Source organism: Pleurodeles waltl, chromosome 4_2 (genome assembly GCF_031143425.1).
Source record: "Pleurodeles waltl isolate 20211129_DDA chromosome 4_2, aPleWal1.hap1.20221129, whole genome shotgun sequence".
NCBI classification, from domain to species: Eukaryota; Metazoa; Chordata; class Amphibia; order Caudata; family Salamandridae; genus Pleurodeles; species Pleurodeles waltl.
Genome location: NC_090443.1, coordinates 121,006,350 through 121,033,592, shown reverse-complemented (window position 1 = coordinate 121,033,592; position 27,243 = coordinate 121,006,350).

The window sequence follows — 27,243 nt, the reverse complement described above, 5'->3', positions numbered from 1 at the left end:
GGCACTCCCCTCAGGGTGCCATGCCAACCTCACACTGCCTGTGGCATAGGTACGTCACCCCTCTAGCAGGCCTTACAGCCCTAAGGAAGGGTGCACTATACCACAGGTGAGGGCATAGGTGCATGAGCACTATGCCCCTACAGTGTCTAAACAAAACCTTAGACATTGTAAGTGCAGGGTAGTCATAAGAGTATATGGTCTGGGAGTCTGTCAAAAACGAACTCCACAGCTCCATAATGGCTACACTGAATACTGGGAAGTTTGGTATCAAAAGTCTCAGAATAATAAACCCACACTGATGCCAGGGTTGGATTTATTAAAAAATGCACACAGAGGGCATCTTAGAGATGCCCCCTGTATTTTACCCAATCAATTGTTCAGTGCAAGACTGACTGGTCTATGCCAGCCTGCTGCTGAGAGACGAGTTTCTGACCCCATGTGGTGAGGGCCTTTGTGCTCTCTGAGGACAGAAACAAAAGCCTGCTCTGGGTGGAGGTGCTTAACACCTCCCCCCTGCAGGAACTGTAACACCTAGCAGTGAGCCTCAAAGGCTCAGGCTTCGTGTTACAATGCCCCAGGGCACTCCAGCTAGTGGAGATGCCCGCCCCCTGGACACAGCCCCCACTTTTGGCGGCAAGTCCAGGAGGAGATAATGAGGAAAACAAGGAGGAGTCACTGGCCAGTCAGGACAGCCCCTAAGGTGTCCTGAGCTGAGGTGACTGACTTTTAGAAATCCTCCATCTTGCAGATGGAGGATTCCCCCAATAGGATTAGGGATGTGCCCCCCTCCCCTCAAGGAGTAGGCACAAAGAGGGTGTAGCCATCCTCAGGGCTAGTAGCCATTGGCTACTAACCCCCCAGACCTAAACACACCCCTAAATCGAGTATTTAGGGGCTCCCAGAACCTAGGTAACTAGATTCCTGCAACCTAAGACGAAGAAGGACTGCTGAGCTGAAAAACCTGCAGAGAAGACGGAGACACCAACTGCTTTGGCCCCAGCTCTACCGGCCTGTCTCCCCACTTCAAAAAGAACTGCTACAGCGACGCGTTCCACAGGGTCCAGCAACCTCTGAAGCCTCAGAGGACTACCCTGCATCTAAAAGGACCAAGAACTCCTGAGGACAGCGGCTCTGCTCCAAGGAAGAAGCATCTTTGCAACAAAGAAGCAACTTTTAAAGAACACACGTTTCCCGCCGGAAGCGTGAGACTTTGCACTCTGCACCCAATGCCCCCGGCTCGACTTGTGGAGAACCAACACTACAGAGAGGACTCCCCGGCGACTGCGAGCCCGTGAGTAGCCAGAGTTGACCCCCCTGAGCCTCCACAGCGACGCCTGCAGAGGGAATCTAGAGGCTCCCCCTGACCACGACTGCCTGCTTCTAAGAACCCGACGCCTGGTAAGGACTCTGCACCCGCAGCCCCCAGGACCTGAAGGATCCGACCTCCAGTGCAGGAGCGACCCCCAGGTGGCCCTCTCCCTTGCCCAGGTGGTGGCTACCCCGAGGAGCCCCCCCTTGCCTGTCTGCATCGCTGAAGAGACCCCTGGGTCTCCCATTGAACTACATTGCAAACCAGACGCCTGTTTGCACACTGCACCCGGCCGCCCCCGTGCCGCTGAGGGTGTACTTTTTGTGCTGACTTGTGTCCCCCCCGGTGCCCTACAAAACCCCCCTGGTTTGCCCTCTGAAGACGCGGGTACTTACCTGCTGGCAGACTGGAACCGGGGCACCCCCTTCTCCGTTGAAGCCCATGCGTTTTGGGCACCACTTTGACCTCTGCACCTGACCGGCCCTGAGCTGCTGGTGTGGTAACTTTGGAGTTGCTCTGAACCCCCAACGGTGGGCTACCTTGGACCGAACTTTGAAGCCTGTAGGTGGTTTACTTACCTGCAAAACTAACAAACACTTACCTCCCCCAGGAACTGTTGAAAATTGCACTGTGTCCAGTTTTAAAATAGCTTATTGCCATTTGTGTGAAAACTGTATATGCTATTTTGCTAATTCAAAGTTCCTAAAGTTCCTTAGAGAAATACCTTTCATTTAAAGTATTGTTTGCAAATCTTGAACCTGTGGTTCTTAAAATAAACTAAGAAAATATATTTTTCTATATAAAAACCTATTGGCCTGGAATTGTCTTTGAGTGTGTGTTCCCCATTGATTGCCTGTGTGTGTACAACAAATGCTTAACACTACCCTCCTTTATTGATTTTAAAGAACTGCAAAACCACTTATGAAATGCCGGTCAAATTCTAATTAAAGTTGTAGTGCACATGAAATGGAGATCTTACCTATTTAAGGAAAAACAGACAGGAGTATTTTTACCATTTTGGTTTTATCATCACATGTGCCAACTATTTAAATTGATTGTGCCCCGGCGTTTCAAACAGTTGACAAAGGCTAACCCAATAGCCGAAACGCGTCCTGAAGTGGATTAACTGTAATTAATTAAAGCTATGATCCTCAATCTGGAGTGCTGGCTTTCTCTGTATTCGAGGAAGAAGTGTTTATATATATATATATATATATATATATAAAAAAGAAAAGAGTACTCTGGGTAGTTCCCAAGTTTAGGTGGAGAGCAGCTCCAGTAAGGAGCACCCTCAACACCAGAGACACTCTACATTTGCTTACCTCAAATGTCTGTTTATCTAGCAAACTTTTTAAGCATAGGATCAGCACAATGCTATCTACGCTTAGCTGGATAGGGACAAAGTCTTTAAGCATAGGTCTGACACAGTGTCAACCTTGCTGAGCTGTAAAATGATAAAAGCCATTTACCACTCCAGGCACAGTATAACAACTTTGGATTGGTAAAATACCATCCAAGCCAACCTGGAATGAGTAAAAGCAACCCCTGACACGTGTTTCGCTCTCATTAGAGCTCTTCAGAGAAGGTTAGCTTTGTCCAGACACAAGGGAGCACCCAGTATAAGTCAAAACAAATCCCTTTCAGGGTTAGAGTGATGCATAAATTATGCAAAAAAAGAAAAGAGCACTCTGGGTAGTTCCCAAGTTTAGGTGGAGAGGAGCTCCCGTAAGGAGCACCCTCAACACCAGCGACACTCTAGGTTTGCTCACCTCGAATGTCTGTTTATCTAGAAAAAATGTAAAGCATAGGATCAGCACAGTACTATCCACGCCGAGCTAGATAGGGACAAAGTTTTTTGCCACTTGTACAGCAAAGTTTTTAAGCATAGATTTGACACAGTGTCAACCTTGCAGAGCTGTAAAATGACAAAAGCCATTTACCACTCCAGGCACAGTTTTACAGCTTTGGATTGGTAACAGGGCCCGCGGGGCAGAAGAGCACCGCTGAACAGGGCCCCGCCGTGGAGATAGGCACCGCTGAACAGGGCCCGCGGTGCAGAAGAGCACCGCTGAACAGGGCCCGCGGGGCAGAAGAGCACCACTGAACAGGGCCCCGCCGTGGAGATAGGCACCGCTGAACAGGGCCCGCGGTGCAGAAGAGCACCGCTGAACAGGGCCCCGCCGTGGAGATAGGCACCGCTGAACAGGGCCCGCGGTGCAGAAGAGCACCGCTGAACAGGGCCCACGGGGCAGAAGAGCACCGCTGAACAGGGCCCGCCGTGGAGATAGGCACCGCTGAACAGGGCCCGCGGTGCAGAAGAGTACCGCTGAACAGGGCCCCGCCGTGGAGATAGGCACCGCTGAACAGGGCCCGCGGTGCAGAAGAGCACCGCCGATAAAAACACGGCGGAAACAGACTACGGACGGGAAAACGCTCACCACTACGCACTCCAGGAGGAAGGAGGACAGCATGGAACCCGAATTAAACATCCTACCTGCTCTCGTCTACCTTCTCATCTACCACGAGTACGAAGTCCGGCGCAGACGACAACGGTGAGTACTGCACCTACGACACACGGGAGGGGGAGGACGAAAGGTTACGGGCACACACATATGCGACCCCCCCCCCCAACTATGTACACACCAATGCAGAGCAACAAGTCACAGTGACACCACCCAAACACCCCTGAAAAATGCTAGGACATAATCAAATTTGGAATAAATATTTATGTACCAAAAAGCTCCCGAAAATTATCGTACAACCATGAAAGATATTCACAACAAAACTAATGACATACACATCAGTGTATAACTGAAGTACCAAGTCCTGCACATCCTACGAATTCATCATGTCCGTGGGCCAAAGTCTTGAGAAATAAGGGCAAAGCCCACACAGGAGACCTGAGTCCTTTGGAGAGAACACTGCAGGGGCACCAGATGTAAAAACTACAGGCACCTCAGGGGGAAGGGAAGGGGGTGGCACCACAGCCACATGAGTCCACGACGCCAGATCCACGAGGATCCACCATGCCCACTGTACCATTACCATCCTGGGGAGTGCAAAGCCACAGTCTTTCAATGTCTCTACAGTGGGTGGGCTGCCCACTGTACCATCCTGAGGAGTGCAAAGCCACAGTCTCTCAATGTCTCTACAGTGGGTGGGCTGCCCACTGTACCATCCTGGGGAGTGCAAAGCCACAGTCTCTCAATGTCTCTACAGTGGGTGGGCTGCCCACTGGACCATCCTGGGGAGTGCAAAGCCACAGTCTCTCAATGTCTCTACAGTGGGTGGGCTGCCCACTGTACCATCCTGGGGAGAACAAAGCCACAGTCTCTCAATGTCTCTACAGTGGGTGGGCTGCCCACTGGACCATCCTGGGGAGTGCAAAGCCACAGTCCATCAGGTGGATGACAGTCTCCACTGGTCAAGGAGGAGGCATGGTGGGCACAGTGAACCATAAACAGTGATTGAGACAGCCGTGCCCAGCGGAGCGGTGCTTGAGAAGAAGGGCCCAGCGGAGCGGTGCTTGAGACGGCGGTGCCCAGCGGAGCGGTGCTTGAGACGGCGGTGCCCAGCGGAGCGGTGCTTGAGACGGCGGTGCCCAGCGGAGCGGTGCTTGAGATGAAGGGCCCAGCGGAGCGGTGCTTGAGATGAAGGGCCCAGCGGAGCGGTGCTTGAGATGAAGGGCCCAGCGGAGCGGTGCTTGAGACGGCGGTGCCCAGCGGAGCGGTGCATGACAGGAAGGGCCCAGCGGAGCGGTGCTTGAGATGAAGGGCCCAGCGGAGCGGTGCTTGAGAAGAAGGGCCCAGCGGAGCGGTGCTTGAGACGGCGGTGCCCAGCGGAGCGGTGCATGACAGGAAGGGCCCAGCGGAGCGGTGCTTGAGATGAAGGGCCCAGCGGAGCGGTGCTTGAGATGAAGGGCCCAGCGGAGCGGTGCTTGAGATGAAGGGCCCAGCGGAGCGGTGCTTGAGACGGCGGTGCCCAGCGGAGCGGTGCTTGAGAAGAAGGGCCCAGCGGAGAGGTGGAGAGACAGCGGTGCCCAGCGGAGCGGTGCTTGAGATGAAGGGCCCAGCGGAGCGGTGCTTGAGACGGCGGGGCCCTGTTCAGCGGTGCTCTTCTGCACCGCGGGCCCTGTTCAGCGGTGCCTATCTCCACGGCGGGGCCCTGTTCAGCGGTGCTCTTCTGCACCGCGGGCCCTGTTCAGCGGTGCCTATCTCCACGGCGGGGCCCTGTTCAGCGGTGCTCTTCTGCACCGCGGGCCCTGTTCAGCGGTGCCTATCTCCACGGCGGGGCCCTGTTCAGCGGTGCTCTTCTGCCCCGCGGGCCCTGTTCAGCGGTGCTCTTCTGCACCGCGGGCCCTGTTCAGCGGTGCCTATCTCCACGGCGGGGCCCTGTTCAGCGGTGCTCTTCTGCACCGCGGGCCCTGTTCAGCGGTGCCTATCTCCACGGCGGGGCCCTGTTCAGCGGTGCTCTTCTGCCCCGCGGGCCCTGTTCAGCGGTGCTCTTCTGCACCGCGGGCCCTGTTCAGCGGTGCCTATCTCCACGGCGGGCCCTGTTCAGCGGTGCTCTTCTGCACCGCGGGCCCTGTTCAGCGGTGCCTATCTCCACGGCGGGGCCCTGTTCAGCGGTGCCTATCTCCACGGCGGGCCCTGTTCAGCGGTGCTCTTCTGCACCGCGGGCCCTGTTCAGCGGTGCCTATCTCCACGGCGGGGCCCTGTTCAGCGGTGCTCTTCTGCCCCGCGGGCCCTGTTCAGCGGTGCTCTTCTGCACCACGGGCCCTGTTCAGCGGTGCCTATCTCCACGGCGGGGCCCTGTTCAGCGGTGCTCTTCTGCACCGCGGGCCCTGTTCAGCGGTGCCTATCTCCACGGCGGGGCCCTGTTCAGCGGTGCTCTTCTGCCCCGCGGGCCCTGTTCAGCGGTGCTCTTCTGCACCGCGGGCCCTGTTCAGCGGTGCCTATCTCCACGGCGGGGCCCTGTTCAGCGGTGCTCTTCTGCCCCGCGGGCCCTGTTCAGCGGTGCTCTTCTGCACCGCGGGCCCTGTTCAGCGGTGCCTATCTCCACGGCGGGGCCCTGTTCAGCGGTGCTCTGCTGCACCGCGGACCCTGTTCAGCGGTGCCTATCTCCACGGCGGGGCCCTGTTCAGCGGTGCTCTTCTGCACCGCGGGCCCTGTTCAGCGGTGCCTATCTCCACGGCGGGGCCCTGTTCAGCGGTGCTCTTCTGCCCCGCGGGCCCTGTTCAGCGGTGCTCTTCTGCACCGCGGGCCCTGTTCAGCAGTGCTCTTCTGCCCCGCGGGCCCTGTTCAGCGGTGCCTATCTCCACGGCGGGGCCCTGTTCAGCGGTGCTCTTCTGCACCGCGGGCCCGGTTCAGCGGTGCCTATCTCCACGGTGGGGCCCTGTTCAGCGGTGCTCTTCTGCACCGCGGGCCCTGTTCAGCGGTGCCTATCTCCACGGCGGGGCCCTGTTCAGCGGTGCTCTTCTGCCCCGCGGGCCCTGTTCAGCGGTGCTCTTCTGCACCGCGGGCCCTGTTCAGCCGTGCTCTTCTGCCCCGCGGGCCCTGTTCAGCGGTGCTCTTCTGCACCGCGGACCCTGTTCAGCGGTGCCTATCTCCACGGCGGGGCCCTGTTCAGCGGTGCTCTTCTGCACCGCGGGCCCTGTTCAGCGGTGCCTATCTCCACGGCGGGGCCCTGTTCAGCGGTGCTCTTCTGCACCGCGGGCCCTGTTCAGCAGTGCCTATCTCCACGGCGGGGCCCTGTTCAGCGGTGCTCTTCTGCCCCGCGGGCCCTGTTCAGCGGTGCTCTTCTGCACTGCGGGCCCTGTTCAGCGGTGCCTATCTCCACGGCGGGGCCCTGTTCAGCGGTGCTCTTCTGCCCCGCGGGCCATGTTCAGCGGTGTTCATCCAGCAGGTCAAGGGAGCCAGACCTGGCCTTGACTCCCGGCTCAGTCGCCCTCGGACCGTGACGTTTCTGGACCCTTCGGGGACGGACTCCTGGCCTCCTTAGTGTCCTCCTTCCCAGCTGGGATGTGGCATGTGGGGTCCACCTTCTCCGCGCTCCTGCTGCCCTTCCGCTCCTTTGATGGGGCTCTCGGGCCCTTGCCTCCCCTAGAAGGTGTGGGTGGTGAAGTGGCCGCACATTGCTCCTTGGGGGCAGCCCTGTTGGTCCTCGCACGGCGGCCCTTGTTTTTGTGGGTCCTCTTGCCGGGGGGGGGCTGGACGTGTCCTTGCTGCTGATGGATGTGTCACTGCTGGCAAAGGGTGGGCTCCAGAGCCCATGCACAACAGTGACACCCGAAGCTGGGCTGGTGGTGGCTGCGGTGCTCTTGGGACTCTTTGAAGATGGATGGGGGAGCTCATCGGGGGGAAAGAGGTCAAGGTTAGCCAGGAAAAGTTTTTTAGGGCCAAGGTAAAAGGTAGGAGAAGTGGAGATGGAAGTGGAGGTAGAGGAGGTGGTTGTAGGAGAGTCAGGTGTGCTGTCATTGGGTGAAGGTGCTGGTGCTGTAGGCTGTCGTGAGGTGGATGGCTGTAGGGTGGGTGGCTGCCTGCATTTGTGTGTCTTGGAAGAGGGGGTGACAGACACAGTGGGAGAGGACACAGGGGACGTGTAAATGGCAGTGGGGGTGGTGACTGCACGAGTGTGGACTGTACTGGAGGGTGAGGTGGTGATGGAAGCACTGGCAGATGTTGGGGTGCATGCAGGTGTGAGTGTAGACGTCACAGGGAGGGAGGAGGGAGACGAGGAGGAGGGGGACACAGGGGTGGCAGTGGCTGTTGGCATGTCTGCATCTGGGTGTTGCTTGGGTGAGTGTTTGTGGGATCTGTGGTGCTTGTGTTTGGATGAGCTGCTCTTGGGTGTTGAGGTGTGTGCAGGCTGGTCTGATGGTGTGGATGGGATAGGCTGAGGGACAGGAGACAGAGAAAGGCTGGAGGCAGTAAGAAGAGGGAGGCTGGAAAAAGGGACAATGGCTGCCGTCAGTGCTGAGGCCAGAGCAGTGAACGCTCGTTGATGGGCAGCCTGACCCGAATGAATGCCCTCCAGGTACGCATTGCTCTGTTGCACCTCCATTTGCACACCCTGGATGGCATTCAAAAGGGTCGTCTGCCCAACAATGAGCGTCCTTACCAGGTCAATGAGCTCCGCACTGAGGGCAGCAGGGGCAACAGGGGCAGGGGCTGAGGTGCCTGGGGCGAAGGAGACGCGCGCCTTCCTGGGCGAACCGGCACGGAGCGAAGACTGAGGGGCTGCTGGGAGGGCGGGGCTGGTGCGCTGGGTGGCGGCTGTACCTGTAGAGGCGGGGGGCACGGATGTTGCCGCCACCGCTAGGGAGCTCCCGTCCGAGGACGTGTCGCTTTCGCTGCTCTCACCAGCGGTCCCCGTCGTGGTGCTCCCCTCGCCCTCCGGATCACTGGTGCCCTCGGTGTCTGTTCCTGGGCCCACCGGGGCCTTGTGTCCTGCAGCTCCCTCGTGCTCCGATGCCAAATCTCCTCCGCCTGATGATGCTAATGCACACATGCACAAGAAGATGAAGAGAAAGGGTGGGGGGAGAAAAAAGAAGACCAGGTTGAGTGCATGCAATGTCAACACCGTTGGCAGAGAGGACAGACACAGGAGCCTAATGCACTAAGCCGCGCATTCGGGGTACACTACTCAGTACTACTGACTAGGACAACAGGCCAAGAGACGTCAAACGCGCACATGGGAGATGCTGGACCTTCAATGGCTGTACTTGTCACCCTACCGAGGTGGGGGCCGGGGGCACAGGGCCATGCCTAAGGGAGAGGACTACACTACAGAAAGCGCCCTGGCCTAATGTCACCCACAGCCCTCCTCCCCCACCCAGACGCCTCCACTGCGCAGAAAGATAGGAGAATGTGCTGATACTCACCCCCTTGTGTCTGCTGTGATGTCTTAAAGCGCCCATCCAATTCTGGGTAAGCCACCGCCAGGATCCGGGACATCAGGGGGGTCATGGTGCGACTGGCACCCCTCCTAGGTTGGGAGGCCATCCCCAGCAGTGTTTCTGCGGTCTTCCTAGTTCCGCGGCGGATGTCCTCCCACCTCTTGCGGCAGTGGGTGCCCCGTCTGTTGTGGACCCCCAAGTTCCGGACTTCCTTGGCGATGGTACGCCAAATCTCGATCTTCTGATGGGCGCTGACCTATTTGACATGTACAGGGTGGATAGGAGGAATTCATCAATGACCTGCATGTTAGATGTGATTGGCCCCCCCCACCAACTTTGCCATATGGCACATGCTCTCATGTGTCGGGCGTTGCACTCCTCATTCGCCCCCCACCCCACCAACTTACATCCACCCCAATCCACACAGGCATAGCCCATTCCATGTGCACCCGTGTACTCACTTGTTGGTCTGGAGGACCGTAGAGTACCGCATACTGGGGGAGGACCCCATCCACGAGCTTCTCCAACTCTTCAGACGTGAAGGCAGGGGCCCTTTCCCCAGTCGCAGCAGCCATTGTATCTTCCAGACCGAGGTCACAGCAGCACTTGCAGTATAGGTCCTCTCCTGTGGATGATCAGGTCTCGAGTGATTAAGCAGATAGAAAATGGCAGTCACGCCCGCGGCGGTGCGTACCGCGGCGGTGCGTACCGCGACCGCCGGCGCACTTCGTCATTGGCTCCTGAAACCCATAGGCTTCAATGTTAACCAATGCGGCTTTGCGCTGCGGTCTTCGACCGCCTACCGCCACGGTGTGCCCCGCCAGCGCATTGACCTCACATCCCATTGTCCCACTTCACAGGTCAGGCAGCCGCCATTTCAAGGGCCTACATGGCTTAATTTTGAATAAGACACACAGGCCTAGGCCTTGCATTGCCACACATACACGCCTTTCAACCCATTGCCATTCTTTAACTGTGCAAGCTGTCTGTACGTACCTGTGGTTTGGCTGACTCTGTGCTCCATGTTGTCCTTCCTAGGCACCGTCCGCTGGGACTTGCGATGAGAAGGAGGAATCCTCGCGTGTACCGACCGCTGGTGGACCTGTCGACAATGGAAGAACGCCACATCATACTACGATACCGACTTGACCGAGCCACTATCCATGAACTGTGTGCCCAGCTGGAGCCAGCCCTGATGTCCCCCATCCGCCAACCCACAGGGATTCCCCCTCTGGTGCAGGTTTTGTCAGTCCTCCATTTTTTGGCAAGTGGGTCATTCCAGACCACAGTGGCCATGTCATCTGGAATGTCTCAGCCTATGTTTTCAAAGATTTTGAGTAGAGTGTTGTCTGCCCTGATGAAACTCATGCGGAGCTACATCATTTTCCCAGAGGAGGGTGACTTGCCTACAGTGAAGGGTGATTTCTATGCCCTTGGACATATCCCCAACATCATTGGTGCCATTGATGGGACCCATGTGGCTTTGGTACCCCCAAAAGACGATGAGCAGGTGTACCGAAACAGAAAAAGTTATCATTCGATGAATGTCCAGGTGGTCTGTTTGGCTGACCAGTACATCTCCCATGTAAATGCCAAGTTCCAGGGTCAGTGCATGACGCGTATGTGATGCGAAATAGCAGCATCCCCTATGTGATGGAGCAGCTACAGAGACAACGTGTGTGGCTAATAGGTGACTCTGGTTACCCCAACCTGCCTTGGCTACTGACCCCAGTAAGGAATCCCCGGACCAGGGCAGAGGAACGGTACAATGAGGCCCATGGGCGAACTAGGAGGATCATCGAAAGGACCTTTGGCCTCCTGAAGGCCAGGTTTAGGTGCCTGCATATGACTGGGGGATCCCTGATGTACTCACCAAAGAAGGTGTGCTACATCATCGTGGCCTGCTGTATGCTTCACAATCTGGCATTGCGACGTCAGGTCCCTTTCCTGCAGGAGGATGGTGCAGATGGTGGTGTTGAAGTAGCTGTGGAGCCTGCGGAGAGTGAAGAGGAGGAAGACTCAGAGGACGACACAGACAACAGGGACAGAGTAATAGCACAGTATTTCCAGTAGCACACAGGTAATGATCACCCATGCCATTTTACATTTCCTGAAAGCCTCCTGCATCTCAACTTTGTCGGTTTCCCCCCAGACCTATGGACATGATGTTTGAATTTCCCTTCCCTTTTCTGTGCTGTATGAGCCACTGCGTGACCTCGGCTTGGTTGGCCCATGGACTAATGCTAAGTTACCTCGGTATGTGTAATTCACAATGTTCACAATACGTAATTGATATGTAATGTGTCATACATTTGTAAATAAGACAGCCTGAGTCCTAATTGATTTCAGTGCAATGTGTGATTTATTATTAGTGCATAGATATTGGTACATGATGGTGAAACAGTGATGGGTGGGGGTGGAGTAATGTCCATGGCGGAGTCCAGTTCTCAGTCTCACAGGTGCATTGTCCATACGCCTGTGGCAGGATGGAGCAGGGGCAGTTCAAGGTTTGACAGGGTGGCCATGTGGGACAGTGGGAGGACTTCAGGGGGTATGTGATGCTGGCGGGGGACTTGACATCCTACTCTGTCGTTTTTTTTTATCTCAGGCTCCTTTTGCGGGGCGGTTGTTGTTCAGCAGGAGGTGGGGTTCTGGGGGGCTGTCGTTGTGGTGGGGCCTCCTGTCCACTAGCGCCGGCGGAGGTGGTAGGCTGTTCCTGTTCCTGGCTAGTGACAGGGGCCCTGTGTGATGCCACATGGTCCCGAAACTTGTCCTCTATGCGGTTCAGGGCCTGGACTATGCTCCCCATAGCGGTTGAGATGTTGGTTAGTTGGTCGCTGAACCCCATGTAGCGTTGCTCCTGCTGTGCCTGGATCTCCTGGAACCTGGCCAGTACCGTCGCCATCGTCTCTTGTGAGTGGTGGTAGGCAGCCATGATGGTGGTGAGGGCCTCTTGGAGAGTGGGTTCCCTGGGCCTCTCCTCCCCCCCTGTCGCACAGCAGCCCTCCGAGTTGCCCTGTTTCCCTGGGCCTCTGTCCCCTGGACGGTGTGCCCACTCCCACTGCCCCCAGGTCCCTGTTGTTGTTGGGTTGGTGGGTTACCCTGGGTGCCCTGTAGTGGTAGACACACCGCTGCTTGACCTGTCCTAGAGACAGAGGCATGGGCCCGCTGGGTGGGAGCTGTGCGGTTGTTCCCAGAGGGGGTTGGGTCTGCAGTGGCCTGTGTCTGGGTGAGGGGAACCGACTGCCCAGAGGTCCCCGATGGTCCGGGCTGGTCGTCAGGTTCCAGGTCGACAGAGCTGCTGTCATCACTAGTGGCCTGTTCCGGGGGTGGGATGGACATTTCTGGTCCCTCCTGACCGGTGTGTTGTCGTTCGGGTCCTGCATGGGGTAAGAGGGTATGGTTATTGTTTCTGTGTGTGCATTAGCTTGCGTTTTATAGGTGCCCTTGTCCCCCAGTGCTGGCATTCCCTTGGGGGAGGTGTTGTGAGGGTGTTTTGTGGGGGGGGGGTGATGGGAATGTGCAGTGGTCATGCTTAGGTGATGGGTGTCCATAGTTTGGGGGTGGCATGCAGGGGTTGGTGTTGGGTGGGTTGTGCTGGGGAGACATTCTCAGGGAGGATGTGTGCTGGGGGGTTGGGGGTGAGGGTGGGGGTTAGCATGCTGGGGGTGGGGTGAAGTGGTTGGCCTTGTACTTACCAGAGTCCATTCCTCCGTGTACTCCAGCGAGGCCATCAGGATGCAGGATGTTGAGTACCTCCTGCTCCCATGTTGTGAATTCGGGTGGAGTGGGTGGGGGTCCCCCGCCAGTCTTCTGCACTGCGATGTTGTGTCGCGAGACCATCGAGCGCACCTTCCCCCGTAGGTCGTTCCATCGTTTGCGGATGTCCTCTCTATTTCTGGGATGCTGTCCCACCGCGTTGACCCTGTCCACGATCCGCTGCCAGAGCTCCGCCTTCCTCGCTATGGTGGTGTGCTGGACCTGTGAGCCGAAGAGCTGGGGTTCCACTCTTATGATCTCCTCCACCATGACCCGGAGTTCTTGGTCCGAAAAGCGTGGGTGCCTTTGTGGTGCCATGGGGTGGGGTGTATGAGGTGTGGGGTGGTGTATGTGATGATGTGTGTGTTGGTGTGTGGTGCTTTGTGCTTCTATGTGGTGTGTGTGATGTTGCGGTGTGCCTCTGTGTGTCTGGCTATCTATTCTCTGATGTGTGTCTCTCTCTCCTTCGTCTCTGGTTTTTGTTGGTAGGGGTTTGTGGGTGAAGTGGGTGTGTGTTTTATATGGTATTGGATGTGTGGGAGTGGTGTGTGTATGGGTTTCAGGTGTGTGCCTTTCAAATTGTCCAATGTGGTAGGGGTTTGTAAAGGTGTGTGTATTTTGACCGCGGCGGGGTCTACCGCCAATGGAATACCGCGGTTGAATGACCGCCGCGTGGATTTGCGGGTCATAATGGGATGGGCGTATTTCTGTTGGCGTGGCGGCGGAGGTTTGGTCTTCTCCAGTTTACCGCTGGCCGCTGATGTGGCGGACTGCAGTGGAGGGCGGATTTTCGGAGGTTTTGCAGTTGTGGGTCAGAATGTCCGTGGCGGCTGACCGCGGCCGCAGCGGTATTGTGGCGGCCTTCTGACCGGCGGTAAGCGGCTTTTACCGCCGAGGTCAGAATGACCCCCTTAGTCCCCCTGATGAGGCATCGAAGTGCTTTTGGATGACTAGCTTGCTACTCCGGACCCCAAAAGGATTAGTGGTGGATTAGTATAGGGAAATATGAGTACAGTATTAGTATAAGGAGGTATGAGTTAATTTGAGCAGAAGACATGTGAGTCTGTTATTTGGACTGAATAAAATAATGGATGGATACAGGCGGGAAAAATCCAGAAGTGTAAACTGGAAGATCATAATAGCAAGATGAGATTTGGGATGAATAAAGGAAAGATGGAGGAAGGAAGTGTGTGTGGAAAGGGATTAGGGACATCATAGTAGTAAAACGGGGTTTGGGATGAGTCAAAGGAGAGATAAATGAGGGAGAATTTAGTAGGGTTGTTTTGGAGATCATGGTAGTAAACTGAGGTTTGGGGTGAACCTAATAAGGGTTATTTTGGAGATAATAGTAGTAGAATGGGTTTGGCAGGAGTCAGAGAGTGGATCTAGAGAATAGATTAATAGGTATAGGGTGAGGGTGAGACAGAGTAATGCTTTTGAGATAACATTTTTTCTCTTGTTCAGTAGGACTAAAGTAATAAAGATATAGATATATGTTTACAAAGTAAGGGAATACATGTGCAAGGAATATAATACATTGACAATTAAATATCAAATATCCTTCTTCTGGTGGGCGCTGACCTACAGGAATAGTACAGGGGAAAAGGAGAAGATATAACCGTCCGCACCGTCAAAGTCATTGGCCCGCATCCCTATCCTTGCCATGATGCACATGCACTCACCGTCGTTTCATGCACCCCTAGTTCCCCCCCCTATCTTTCATCCACACCACTCCAAACAGCCATTGCCCATACAGCATGCTCACAGTGTACTCACCTGTTTGTCTGGAGGACCGTAGAGTAGCGTGTACTGGGGGGGACCCCATCCACTAGTTTCTCCAACTCCTCCGTGCTGAAGGTCACAGCAGCACTTGCAGTGTAGGTCCTCTCCTGTCGAAGATCAGGTATCAAGTGATTGAACAGAGAGAAAATGGCTGTCAAGTCCGCGGCGGTGCGTACCGTCACCGCCGGCGTACATCATCATTGGCTCCTGGGACCCATAGGGTCCAATGTTAACCAATGTAGGATTGCGCTGCGGTCTTCGACCGCCTACCGCGACGTGTACAATGCCAGCGCAGTTACCTCATATCCCCTTATCCCACTTTACAGGTCAGGCAGCCGCCATTTCAGGGGTCCACATGGCATTATTTTGGACTGCGTCACATATATCTAGGTCTTGCTTAAACACTAATACAGCCATATGTCGATTTGCAAACATTTTCCAATTAAGTTGTGTTTACGTACCTCAGAGTTGGTTGATTCTCTGCTCGCTGTTCTCCTCCATAGGCAACGTCCGCTGGGGCAGGTGAGGAGATGGCGGCATCCTCCGGTGTACAGACCTCTGGTGGACCTGTCGACAATGGAGGAGCGACATGTGATCATCACCTACAGACTTGATCATACCACAATCCTGGAACTGTGTGCCCAGTTGGAGCCAGACCTGATGTCAGCTATCCGCCATCCCACAGGAATCCCCCCTCTAGTTCAGGTGCTGTCAGTACTCCATTTCCTAGCAAGTGGGTCTTTTCAAACAACAGTGGCCATAGCATCAGGGATGTCCCAGCCTATGTTTTCCAACGTGTTGTCCAGAGTGTTGTCTGCCCTGCTGAAACACATGCGGAGCTACATCGTTTTCCCTCAGTTGGAGGATTTGCCTACAGTGAAAGGTGACTTCTATGCCCTGGGATATATCCCCAACATCATAGGTGCCATTGATGGGACACATGTGGCCTTGGTCCCCCCACGCAGGAGTGAACAGGTGTACAGAAACCGGAAGAGTTACCATTCAATGAATGTGCAGATGGTGTGTTTGGCCGACCAGTACATCTCCCATGTGAATGCCAAATTTCCTGGCTCAGTGCATCACGCTTACATTCTGAGGAATAGCAGCATCCCATATGCGATGGGGCAACTCCAGAGGCACCGTGTGTGGCTATTAGGTGAGGACATGGACCCTATACAGTGTGAATAGGTGTCTGGGTCTGGGGATGTCCCTATGAGTTAGTGTGTGTCTAACAGTTGTCCCTCGCCATTTGCAGGTGACTCTGGTTACCCCAACCTGTCATGGCTACTGACCCCTGTGAGGTATCCCAGGACGAGGGCAGAGGAATGCTACAATGAGGCACATGGGCGAACTAGGAGGCTTATAGAGAGGACCTTCGGCCTCCTGCAGGCCAGGTTCCGGTGCCTCCCTATTCTACTCACCAAAGAAGGAAGCCAGATCATCGTGGCCTGCTGTATGCTTCACAACTTGGCTTTGCGACAACAGGTGCCTTTTCTGCAGGAGGATGGTCCAGATGGAGGTGTTGTGACAGCTGTGGAGCCTGTGGACAGTGAAGACGAGGAAGCAGAAGAAGATGATACAGACAACAGGAACACAGTGATCCACCAATACTTCCAGTGAGACACAGGTAAGAAGACAACACAGCCTGCCACATCTGATTTAATTCTACTACCTCTCATCTGTCTGTCATTTTCACCCAGTGTATGGTCACTGAGTTGTCACTTTCCCTTACGATTTCACAGATGTGGGTCCCACTGTGTGACATCTGCTTTGTTTCCGCATGGACTAGAGCTGTGTGACATAGGTATGTTGACAATACAATGGACATTGCTATTTCCCTCAGTTATTGCAAATACACAATTGTGAAAGCACAGACTGACTCCAGATAGTTTTGTGACTTAAGGGTGTTTATTTAAGTGCTAAATAGTGGAGGGGGTTGTAAAGTGGTCACGGGTGATGGTGGAGGAATGTCCATGGCAGAGTCCAGTCTATTTGTCTCACAGGTGCATTGTCCAAAGGGGCATAGGAAGTGGAGCTGGGGCAGTTTAAGTATGGACAGGGTGACAAAGTGGGACAGAAGGAAGACAAATCAGAGTGGTCTCATTTCTTGGCAGGGGTCTTGGCATTGTTCTCTGTCTTTGTCCTGGATCTCAAGGACCGCTTGCAGGGTGGTTCTCCATCTGCAGGGGGTGGGGTGCTGGTGTCGTGGTCCTGTGGCGGTGCCTCCTGTCCACTAGCGCCGGCGGAGGTGGTGGGCAGTTCATCATCCAGGCTAGTGTCAGGGGCCCCTTGTTGTGCCACAGTGTCCCTCCTGGTGTTGACGAGTTCCTTCAGCACCCCTACAATGGTGCCCAGGGTGGAATTGATGGATTTTAGTTCCTCCCTGAAGCCCAGATACTGTTCCTCCTGCAGCCCCTGGGTCTCCTGAAACTTGGGCAGTACCGTTGCCATCGTCTCCTGTTAATGGTGGTAGGCTCCCATGATTTTGGAGAGGGCCTTGTGGAGAGTGGGTTCCCTGGGCCTGTCCTCCCCCTGTCGCACAGCAGCCCTCCCAGTTCCCCTGTGTTCCTGGGCCTCCGTCCCCTGAACCATGTGCCCACTGCCACTGCCCCCAGGTCCCTGGTGTTGTTGGGGTGGTGGGTTAGCCTGGGTTCCCTGTAGTGGTGGACACACTGCTGATTGACGTGTCCTGGGGACAGAGGTATGGGCCCGCTGGGTGGGTGCTGTGCTGGTGTTTCCAGAGGGGGGAAGCTCTGTAGTGGCCTGTGCCAGTGTGAGGGGAACCGACTGTCCCGAGGTCCCAGATCGGCCGGGCTGGTCATCTAGATCCAGTTGGACAGAGCTGCTGTCATCACTGTGGGCCTCTTCTGTGGGTGGAGTGGACATGTCTGGACCCTCCAGTCCGGTGACGTTGGGTAGTGGTCCTGCAGGGGTGTAAAGGAATGATTACTGCATCTGTGTGTGCCATGGTGTGCAATGGTTGGGTGACCCTGTACCCCAGTGCTTGCATTCCTGTGTAGGACCTTGTGTGATAATGGTTTAGGGGGGTGTATGGGTATGTGCAGTGGACATGCTTTGGTGATGGGTGTCCATGCTTTGGTGTTACATGCAGGGCTTGGGTTTGGGATGTGTGGTTTGTGATATTGGGACATACGTGAGGAGTTTGAGTGATGGGGTGAGGGCAAGGGTGGGGGTATGTGATGGCATGCTGGTGGGGTGGGCGGATAAGGTAGTAAAGATTTGCCTTACCAGAGTCCATTCATCCAGATTCTCCTGCGAGGCCCTCAGGGTGCAGTATAGCCAAGACCTGCTCCTCCCATGTAGTGAGTTGTGGGGGAGGAGGTGGGGGTCCGCCGCTAGTCCTCTGAACCGCAAGGTGGTGTCTTGAGAACACGGAACGCACCTTCCCCCGTAGGTCGTTCCACCTCTTCCTGATGTCATCCATAGTTTTTGGGTGCTGTCCTACTGCATTGACCCTGTCCACGATTCTTCGCCATAGCTCCATCTTCCTAGCTATGGTGGTGTGCTGCACCTGTGATCCGAATAGCTGTGGCTCTACCCGGATGATTTCCTCCACCATGACCCTGAGCTCCTCCTCAGAGAACATGGGGTGTCTTTGCGGTGCCATGGGGTGGTGTGGGTGATGTGTGGGGTGGTGTGTGTTGTGATGTGTGGGGTGATATTTAGAGGTGTGTTGTGTGAGGTGCTTGGATGTTGTGTGAGTGATGGTGTAGGGTGCCTGTCGATGCTATTGTTCTTTCTGGTGGTGTCTCTCTCTGGCCTTCTGTCGCAATTGTTGACGTAAGGGTTTGTGGGTGATGTGGGTGTGTGTTTTATATTATATTGGATGTGTGGGAGTGGTGTGTGTATGTGTATCAGGTGTGTGTATTTCGAATTGCCCAATGTGGTAGTGTTTTGTAAGAGTGTGTGTATTTTGAGTGCGGCAGTGTGTAAGTGGAGGTGGAGGTTTTGTTATCGCCAGTTTATCACTGACCTTTGGTGTGGCGGACTTGTGTGGAATTCCACGGCCGCGGAGGTGTGTTGGCAGTCTTCTACACGGCGGTAAGCGACTTTTACGGCCAATGTTGTAATGACCCCCAAAGTCTTTTGCCATTTCTACAGCAAAATCTTCAAGCATAGAGTTGCCACAGTTTTTTTCATTTTTTATGATATGCCCCGGAAAAGAGGTGGTGGTTCCTGGGGCTCCATTGTGCCTATAGAGGGGGGTTGAATGCCCCCCCAATATACATATAAAACCCCTGGGAGGTGGTAGTCCCGGGGGCTCAATGAAGCCTGAGGAGGGGGACCGGGTGGTACCCCTCCTCACTTTTTTAATACCTTGCATGCCCCCAGGACCTGGCCCATCCAGAAGCTCTTTAAATAAGAAGCGCAGGAATCCGCTCTTGGGTTTTTCTATTGTTGCTGTGGATTTGCAGCAAAAATTTAGACAAATGCTTTTTTGCCATGGTGGGTTCCCAAAGGGACCCCAACGCCATGGCTAGGGGGTTAGGGTATCCCTACCTTGCCCCCTTTTTTATACACTTTCTGGTTAAAGTGTTGGCAGCCAATCAGATTTCAGCACGGTGACTGTTAAATCTGCGGAGGATCAGTGTCCCTAGATTTACAAGTTTCTTTTCTCTTTAATATCTCAAAATATATATATATGCTAAAAAATCTGCAGGTTACAGTGACATTATAGTTGATGTTTAACCCATACAAAACCACAGAAATTCAGCAGTTATAGTTATACTTATAGTTATACTTATGTAATAAATATATGTATAACTCATGGTCTAAAGTTACTTTCCGGCGCAAGTTATAGTTTCTTCAGGTAAGTATAAGTATAACTATTACTGTTGAATTTCTGTGGTTCCGTATAGATAAGACGTCAACCTAACTATAATGTTTCTGTAACCTTTGTGTTTTGTCAGTGAATTTCTATGGGTTTTTTAACATAAAGTAATTACTGCAGGTTAATACACCCACAGCCGCACAAGGCTGTGTGAGATGGAAGTTGGCCACAGGCAACCGCCAGCATGCACTCAAAACCCTTTGGCTGTGCGCAGCAGGTTTTAGTGTTTCAATGGGTGTATTTTGTTTTCATTATTTTTTGGATCTGTGTATCTTTTTGGCCACCCTGAGCCCGCAGGGTAACCGCGGATCGGTCGAAAAAAAATTGGTCAATTTTTTGCCAATGAGGGGTTCCTGAGGGACCACTCCATGTGTCCTATGGGGACAGGATACCTCTATCCTAATCCCTTATGTATTTTTTTAACTTTATTTTTACCTCCCTCGGGCCGATGCGAGAATCGAAATGGAAGCCACAACTTTTTTGTCAGGTTGCGGCCAGCCAATCAGTGCTGTACGTCTACCTTGGATCTGCGTATCCTCCGTCAGTGGATCAGTGAAGGATCTGCGTCCCTAAATATCTATATTTTTTAACATTTAATAACTCAGAAACTACTGAACAGATTTACACCACAAAAAGCTTGAGCACAACAAGCACGATCTGCGGACCAAGATCTAGCTTCCTATCAATTGTAATTACATTCAGCGATCAGAGTGTAGCCGTATCTAAAGAATGCAAAATTCACACAGACGCAGAATGGGGAAAAAGTGTTTTGAGAATCCCCCTTTTTCTCTGCCCCGCTTGATGAATCACCCTAAAACTTTCAAAACAGCAGCTGAACTAATTGCCATATTACTTTTGAAAAGTTTGTGAAGATTTGTCAAACTGCACCAAAGTTAATGGCAAAATAATAAAGGCTATCTATGGGAAAAGTTGGTAATAACTATATGTGTGTGTATGTGTATATGTATATATATATGTATAAATATATATATATATATATATATATATATATATATATATATATATATATATAATTTATTTTTTTAAACAACGGTTACAGGTACGTTACAGTGAGATTCTGAATTTACTCGCACAAAACCAGAGAAATTCAGCAGTTATAGTTAGAGTTATTTCAAGTAACTATAACTCGGGGCCTAAAGCAACTGTGACTCACGCCCCAGCCAGCACAGTTTTTTCTTCAATAATTTGACTGATAATGTGTCACTGATATTTTTATTGACGTTCTAAAAGTTGTCATGAGTGCTGCAATATGTGGAATAATTAGCTGTGCATGGCGATGGCGCAAGTTATAGTTACCTTAGGCCGCAAGTTAGAGTTATTTCACGTAACTATATCTACAACTACTGAATTTCTCTGGGTTTCTGCGAGTGAATTCAAAACCGAACTATAACGTCCCTGTAACCTTTTTGGTTTTAAGTGAATTTCTATGTTTTTTTAAGTTCTATTTCCTAACTATAACGTCCCTGTAACCTTTGTTTTTTTTCAGTGAATTTCTATGTTTTTTTAACGTACAGTAATTTTCATTACTATACATTAATCCAAACACTTCTGCGCCCGGCCTTCGTCTGTGCATGGCAAGGGTTGGCCGTAGGGCTGGGCCACAAGGCCAACCCCCTATAACCACCAAGGCTTGTGCATGCCCTTTAGCACGGCAATGGCTAGGCCCTGCGCCCAACCCCATAACTACCAAACCCCGCTCTGCACATGGCCTTTGGCCGTGCATGGCGGGTGTTGGCTGTTGGGCCAGTCTCTCTGGTTGTGAAAATAGGTGTGAAAAGGTGTTTCTGATGGATACAACTACCTGTGGATTCCTCACCTAATGAATTCTCCCAATGCGCCAGCATTCAACGGAAATTTTCTTCCCAGCTCTGCACGTCGATGAGGGCGTCACTATTGCCCGAGTCCCACGCTACTCCGTCTGATGTCATTGTGGCAATAAGAGGACCTCGCCGGCGTACTGATGTCAGTTCCCTTTTTTCCATGCCTTCGAAGCATAACAGTTTTTCTCCTGGCTCTTGGGAAGCTACTGTTTCTCGAAGGTGTTGCTTTGTTAAAATGTCTCCACCTCGTAAATCAGGATTCAAGCCTTGAAGAGAGTGCAGGGGTCGTATGTCAGTGACGGACCAGCATAATGATTGCTTGTGGTGTTTGAGTTCCGAGCACGACGTGGAGGAGTGTGGTTCATGTCAACAAATGAACCCGAAGGCGTTCAAGGAGCGAGAGCCAAGCTGTTTTTGGCCAAGGCTAAAAAGAAAGAGCAGCATGGACATCGGAGGTCATCTTCAGGGAAGTCCTCGAGGTCGCATAAGAGACGGCGTCGGCATGATTCCCGGCATCGAGATGATTCCTGGCGCCGTTCGGAGAGGGACCTATCCCGGTCGAGGTCACCTTCTATTCAGCGGCATCCAACGTGGGATGTCAGTCCGACTGTGACTCCTCAGCTTGAGAGCCCTCAGGCTTCTCCGGCGCTGTCGGTGTTTGAGGTGGTCGAGCCTTCCCAGGGTCCTGGCTTCTCGCCTGGAGGTGCCTGATCCAGCGCCTACGCCGCAGGAGTATCCAACATTCCCGGCTACAGGAGCGGATCTGGCGGCATTCTTGAATGCTATGTTTCATATCTTTAACTCCATGGCCCTTGGCGTTGCACTGGCTGGTCCCACAGGTCCCTTGGCTTTTGGATTGGGCGTTCAGGCTTCATACAAGTCGACGCCATTCATGCCCTTCTGCCCAGCAGAGACTGCTGGTCCGGCGCCGTTGCCGTCGAGACCTTCGATGTCGGTGGCTTCTGTGGATCCAGTGGTGCCGATGACTTTGCCACGAATCCAATCGACGCCGGGGAAGAGAGCCCGTTTATCCATTGCGCCGATGGATCCGCCGTCGGATGAATCCGGAGACCGGGGTGTGTCTCCTGGGCCGCGTCAGCTGAGGTCGTCGGCCAATTCTATGTCGACACCGAGGATAGAGGCCAGGCTGCGCTCAAGAAGAAGGGCTCTGAGGTTTTTGGAGGAGCAAGAGTATAGAAGGCAGCTCCTGGAGGAAGGAGAGATCGCTGTGCCCCTGGGGGACTTTCAGGGTTTGGGCTCCGCGAGTGGTCTCGATACTTCCCCTGAGTGGGATTTAGCCTCTCCTGGGGAATTTACTGAGGAGGCTGCCTCGTTCCATACGGTGATAAGGGAGGCGGCGTACTTTCTGAACGTTCCACTACCGGCAGCTGAGGTAAAGACAAACATTCTGACTGAAGTCTTGCATCCTGCTTCGGCTGCTGCGGAACTACTCCTTCCGTTCAATGATGCTCTTACAGAACCAATCCTGGAAGTATGGAGGGAGCCTGTATCTTCGACTGCTGTAAGCAGATCGGTGGCAAAAAGATATAGAGTAGCTCCTGGGGACCCAGGATTCCTCTCTCGGCATCCGACTCCAGAGAGTCTGGTGGTTCAGGCCCGTGCTCCTCACATTCGGCTCCTGGTTCCTTCCCTGGGGCTCCATCGAACAGGGAGTCGAAAAAGCTGGAGCAATCTGCCTAGAAGATTTTTTCTTCATGCAGTATGGCCCTTAAGTATGCAAATTCCACTTGTGTTTTGGCCAGGTATATTCAAGCCCTAAGGGACGCGGCCAAGGCTGTGCTACCTGATTTGCCTCAGGATATGTGGGGTCTCCTGTCTGATGTGCAAGTGGCAGCGACTCAGGTTATTCAGTCGGGGCTGGATACGTCGGACTCAGTGGCCAGGGCAATGGGCACATCTGTGGTCACCAGGAGACATTCAGGTCTTTTAGAAGATTCAGGGGGTTTGGAAGAGGGACTTCCTTTTGGGGGAGACCCCTACCGGCAGGCCAACAACCGTCTAGCCTTGCCTATAGGTCCTATAGAGGGCGGGGTAGGGTTAGAACGAGAGGAGCCACCCAGCAGCACCCTGCCTCTTCCTCTTCCTCTGGGGGGGTGCAACAAGGGAAAGTAGCCTTAGTCCTCCATCCATTGCATCCCATGCTTCTTCTGTAGGGGGAAGGTTGTTTCATTTTCTCCGCATGTGGGAGTTGATCACATCAGACTCCTGGGTCCTCAATATTGTGGGGAAAGGTTATGCCCTTCCTTTTCGGGAGTTTCCTCCTCCCTTCCCTCCCCGTCCATTCTTTTGCACAGAAGACCATCTCCTGTTGTTGCAGCAGGAAGTTCTAGTCCTTTTATCGAAAGGTGCAGTGGAGTTGGTTCCAGAGCAGGAAAGGGGTCAGGGTTGTTAGTCAAGGTATTTCCTGATCCCCAAGAAGTATGGTCGTTTGAGGCCGGTCCTGAACCTGAGGGTTTTGAATTGGTTCCTCAAACAGCAGAAATTCAAAATGCTGACTCGAGCGCAAGTGCTTCTGATGTTGAACAAAGAAGATTGGATGGTGTCTGTCGACTTACAGGATGCTTACTTTCATATCCCTATCCTGAAGTTGCACAGGAAGTATCTCCGGTTTGTGGTAGGGTCGCAACACTACCAGTTTGCGGTCCTTCCTTTTGGTCTTACGTCAGCACCTCAAGTCTTCACGAAGGTGATGGCGGTGGTTGCAGCAAATCTCAGGAGGAAGGGAATATCGGTATTCCCTTAACTGGACGATTGGTTGATCAAAGCCAAGTCTCGGAGCTCGTGCTGCCTCACGTGCAAATGACAACCCAGTTGTTGTTCGATCTGGGGTTTTCGGTAACGTGCCCAAATCTCACCTGGAGCCCTCTCAACGCCTCCTGTTCATAGGGGCAGTACTGGACACAACATTGAATCGGGCCTATCCTCCGCCTCAGCAGATTCAGGACATTCAGGCGTCGATTCCAATGTTTCAAAGTGGAGTAGTTGTTCCAGTCCTCAAGGTCCTTCGCCTGCTCGGTCTGTTTGCTTCTTGCATTATGTTGGTCACTCATGTACGCTGGCACATGAGGGCTTTTCAGTGGTGCCTCCGCAGGCAGTGGTTTCAGCACAGAGGGGATCTCGAGGAGTCGATAAAGATGTCCAGAGACACTGCAGCGGATTTACGATGGCAACCTTTCCCAAGGAAGGCCGTTTTCGCTACCACCAACAGTGGCCACGGTTATAACGGATGCCTCCACTCTAGGGAGGGGAGCTCATCTGGGGGACCTGGAGGTCAAAGGTCATTGGTCTCCAGTGGAACAGATGTTTCTAATCAATCTGTTAGAATTGCGGGCGATACGTTTGGCTCTCAAGGCCTTCCTCCCTTCCCTTTGCGGTCAATCGGTTCAGGTCCTGACGGACAACACTACTGCGATATGGTACATCAACAAGCAGGGAGGATTAGGGTCGTACCTTCTTTGCAGAGAGACTCTGTGACTCTGGTCCTGGGCACAGGACCATCAGATTTGCGTAGTAGCAAACCAACTGGCCGGAGTTCTGAACGTACGTGCGGACAGTCCCAGTCAACACTTTTCGGTCGATCACGAGTGGCATCTCCATCCAGACCTGGTCCTTCACATCTTCCGGATGTGAGGATTCCCTCAGGTAGACCTCTTTACCACTCGAGAGAACGCGCACTGCCAGTCGTTCTGCAGCCTTCAGTATCCAGTGCAAGGAGCTTTGGGGGACGTGTTTCAGATGTCCTGGTAGGGCCAGTTACTTTACACATTTCCCCCCATTCCCTTGATTTTTCGGGTTCTGAGGAAGATTTGCAAAGACCGGGCCCAAGTCATTTTAATAGCTCCGGGTTGGCCAAGAAGGGTGTGGTACTCAGACCTTCTCCAACTCTCACTGTGCCCTCCGCTCCGTCTCCCTCACAGGGCAGATCTCCTCTTGCAGTCGCAGGGGCAGGTTCTACACCCCCACCTCCAGAGCCTGCACCTTCATGTCTGGAGATTGAACGGGGCAATTTGAGTTCCTTTTCTCTCCCGCCAGAAGTGGTGGACGTTATTTTATCAGCCAGGCGACACTCCACCAAATCTATCCATGCTGGCAGATGGGCAAAATGTGTTGCTTGGTGTGGAGAGAAGCAAATAGATCCTTTACGGGCCCATTTGTCGGACATTTTATTATTTGTGTTGTCCTTGGCGCAGAGGGGTTGTGCAGTTGCGACTGTTAAGGGCTATATGTCTGCACTGTCGGCCTTTCTGTGCCTTCCCGATCAACCCTCTTTAAGTCCCCTGTAGTTATAAGGTTCTTAAAGGGTCTTACTAATAGGATTCCTCCCACTCCCTTTATTATGCCTCAGTGGGATTTGAATTTAGTTCTTACGTTCCTGATGGGTTCGCCGTTTGAACCTTTACATTCATGTCCGTTAAGGTTGTTGGTATTAAAGACTGTTTTTCTCATAGCTATCACGTTGGCTAGGTGAGTGAGTGAACTTCAAGCACTTAGCGTTAAACCCCCTTTTACTTCTTTTCATGCGGACAAGGTGATTCTGAGGACCAGGGCGGCTTTCCTACCAAATGTTGTTACACCCTTCCATTTGGGATAATCTATAATGCTCTCGTCTTTCTACTCTCCTCCCCATCCATCAAAAGAGGAGGAGAGACTGCATCGGCTTGACCCGAGGAGAGCTTTAAGTTTCTACATCGAGCGAACGAGAGAGTTCCGGGTGGACGATCAGCTCTTCATCGGCTACGTGGGGAAGAGGAAAGGCTGTCCACAAAAGAACACTGTCCAGGTGGGTCATTCTTTGCATAAAATTATGTTATTCCTTAGCAAAGAAGGTTCCTCCTGTTGGAATTAGAGCCCATTCCACCGAGGCTAAGTCGGCCTCTTCAGCCTTGGCTAGATGTGTTCCTGTGGATGAAACTTGCAAGGCCGCGACTTGGACTTCCCTCCATACTTTTGAAAAGCATTATTGCTTGGACTCTGAGGTTAGGAGGAATGGCCATTTTGCACGGTGAGTGCTGCAGGATTTCTTGGTGTGACCATTCAGGCACCCGCCACTGAGGGCGGTACTGCTTTGGGACTCTATTCATTAGGTGAGGAATCCACAGGTAGTTGGATCCATCAGAAGAACAAGTTACTTACCTTCAGTAACGCCTTTTCTGGTGGATACACTAGCTACCTGTGGATTCCTCACGGTCCCACCCGCCTCCCCGTTGCCTGGTTGGTCATACCAAGATTTCCTACGGTGAATGTATATTTGATTGTATATTTATTTATACTTATGTACATATATGTGTGATATATAGATGTTTATATTTGTATATTTTGCTGTTTTTATTTGATTAAATATTACGTATTATATTTGATTGCTGTAGTCATGTCAAGTATGTGATGTCAGGTGATCACCTGTTCCCCTTCAAAGGCACGTAAAAAATTGTGTAAGCTGACGTCAGCCCGCCAGCGAGGTCCTCTTATTGCCACAGTGATGTCAGACGGAGTCGCTTGGGAGTTGGGCAATAGTGACGTTCTCGTTGACGTGCAAAGCTGGGAAGAAAATTTCCATTGAATGCTGGCGCTTTGGGAGAATTCATTAGGTGAGGAATCCACAGGTAGCTAATGTATCCACCAGAAAAGGCATTACCAAAGGTAAGTAACTTGTTCTTCTGGGTGTGAGAGTGTCTGAGTGTGTGAGTGGTTGTGAGAGGGTTTATGTAGGTGTGAGAGTGGGTGTGAGAGTGTCTGTCTGGGTGTTAGAGGGTGTCTCTGGGTGTGACAGTGGGTGTGACACTGT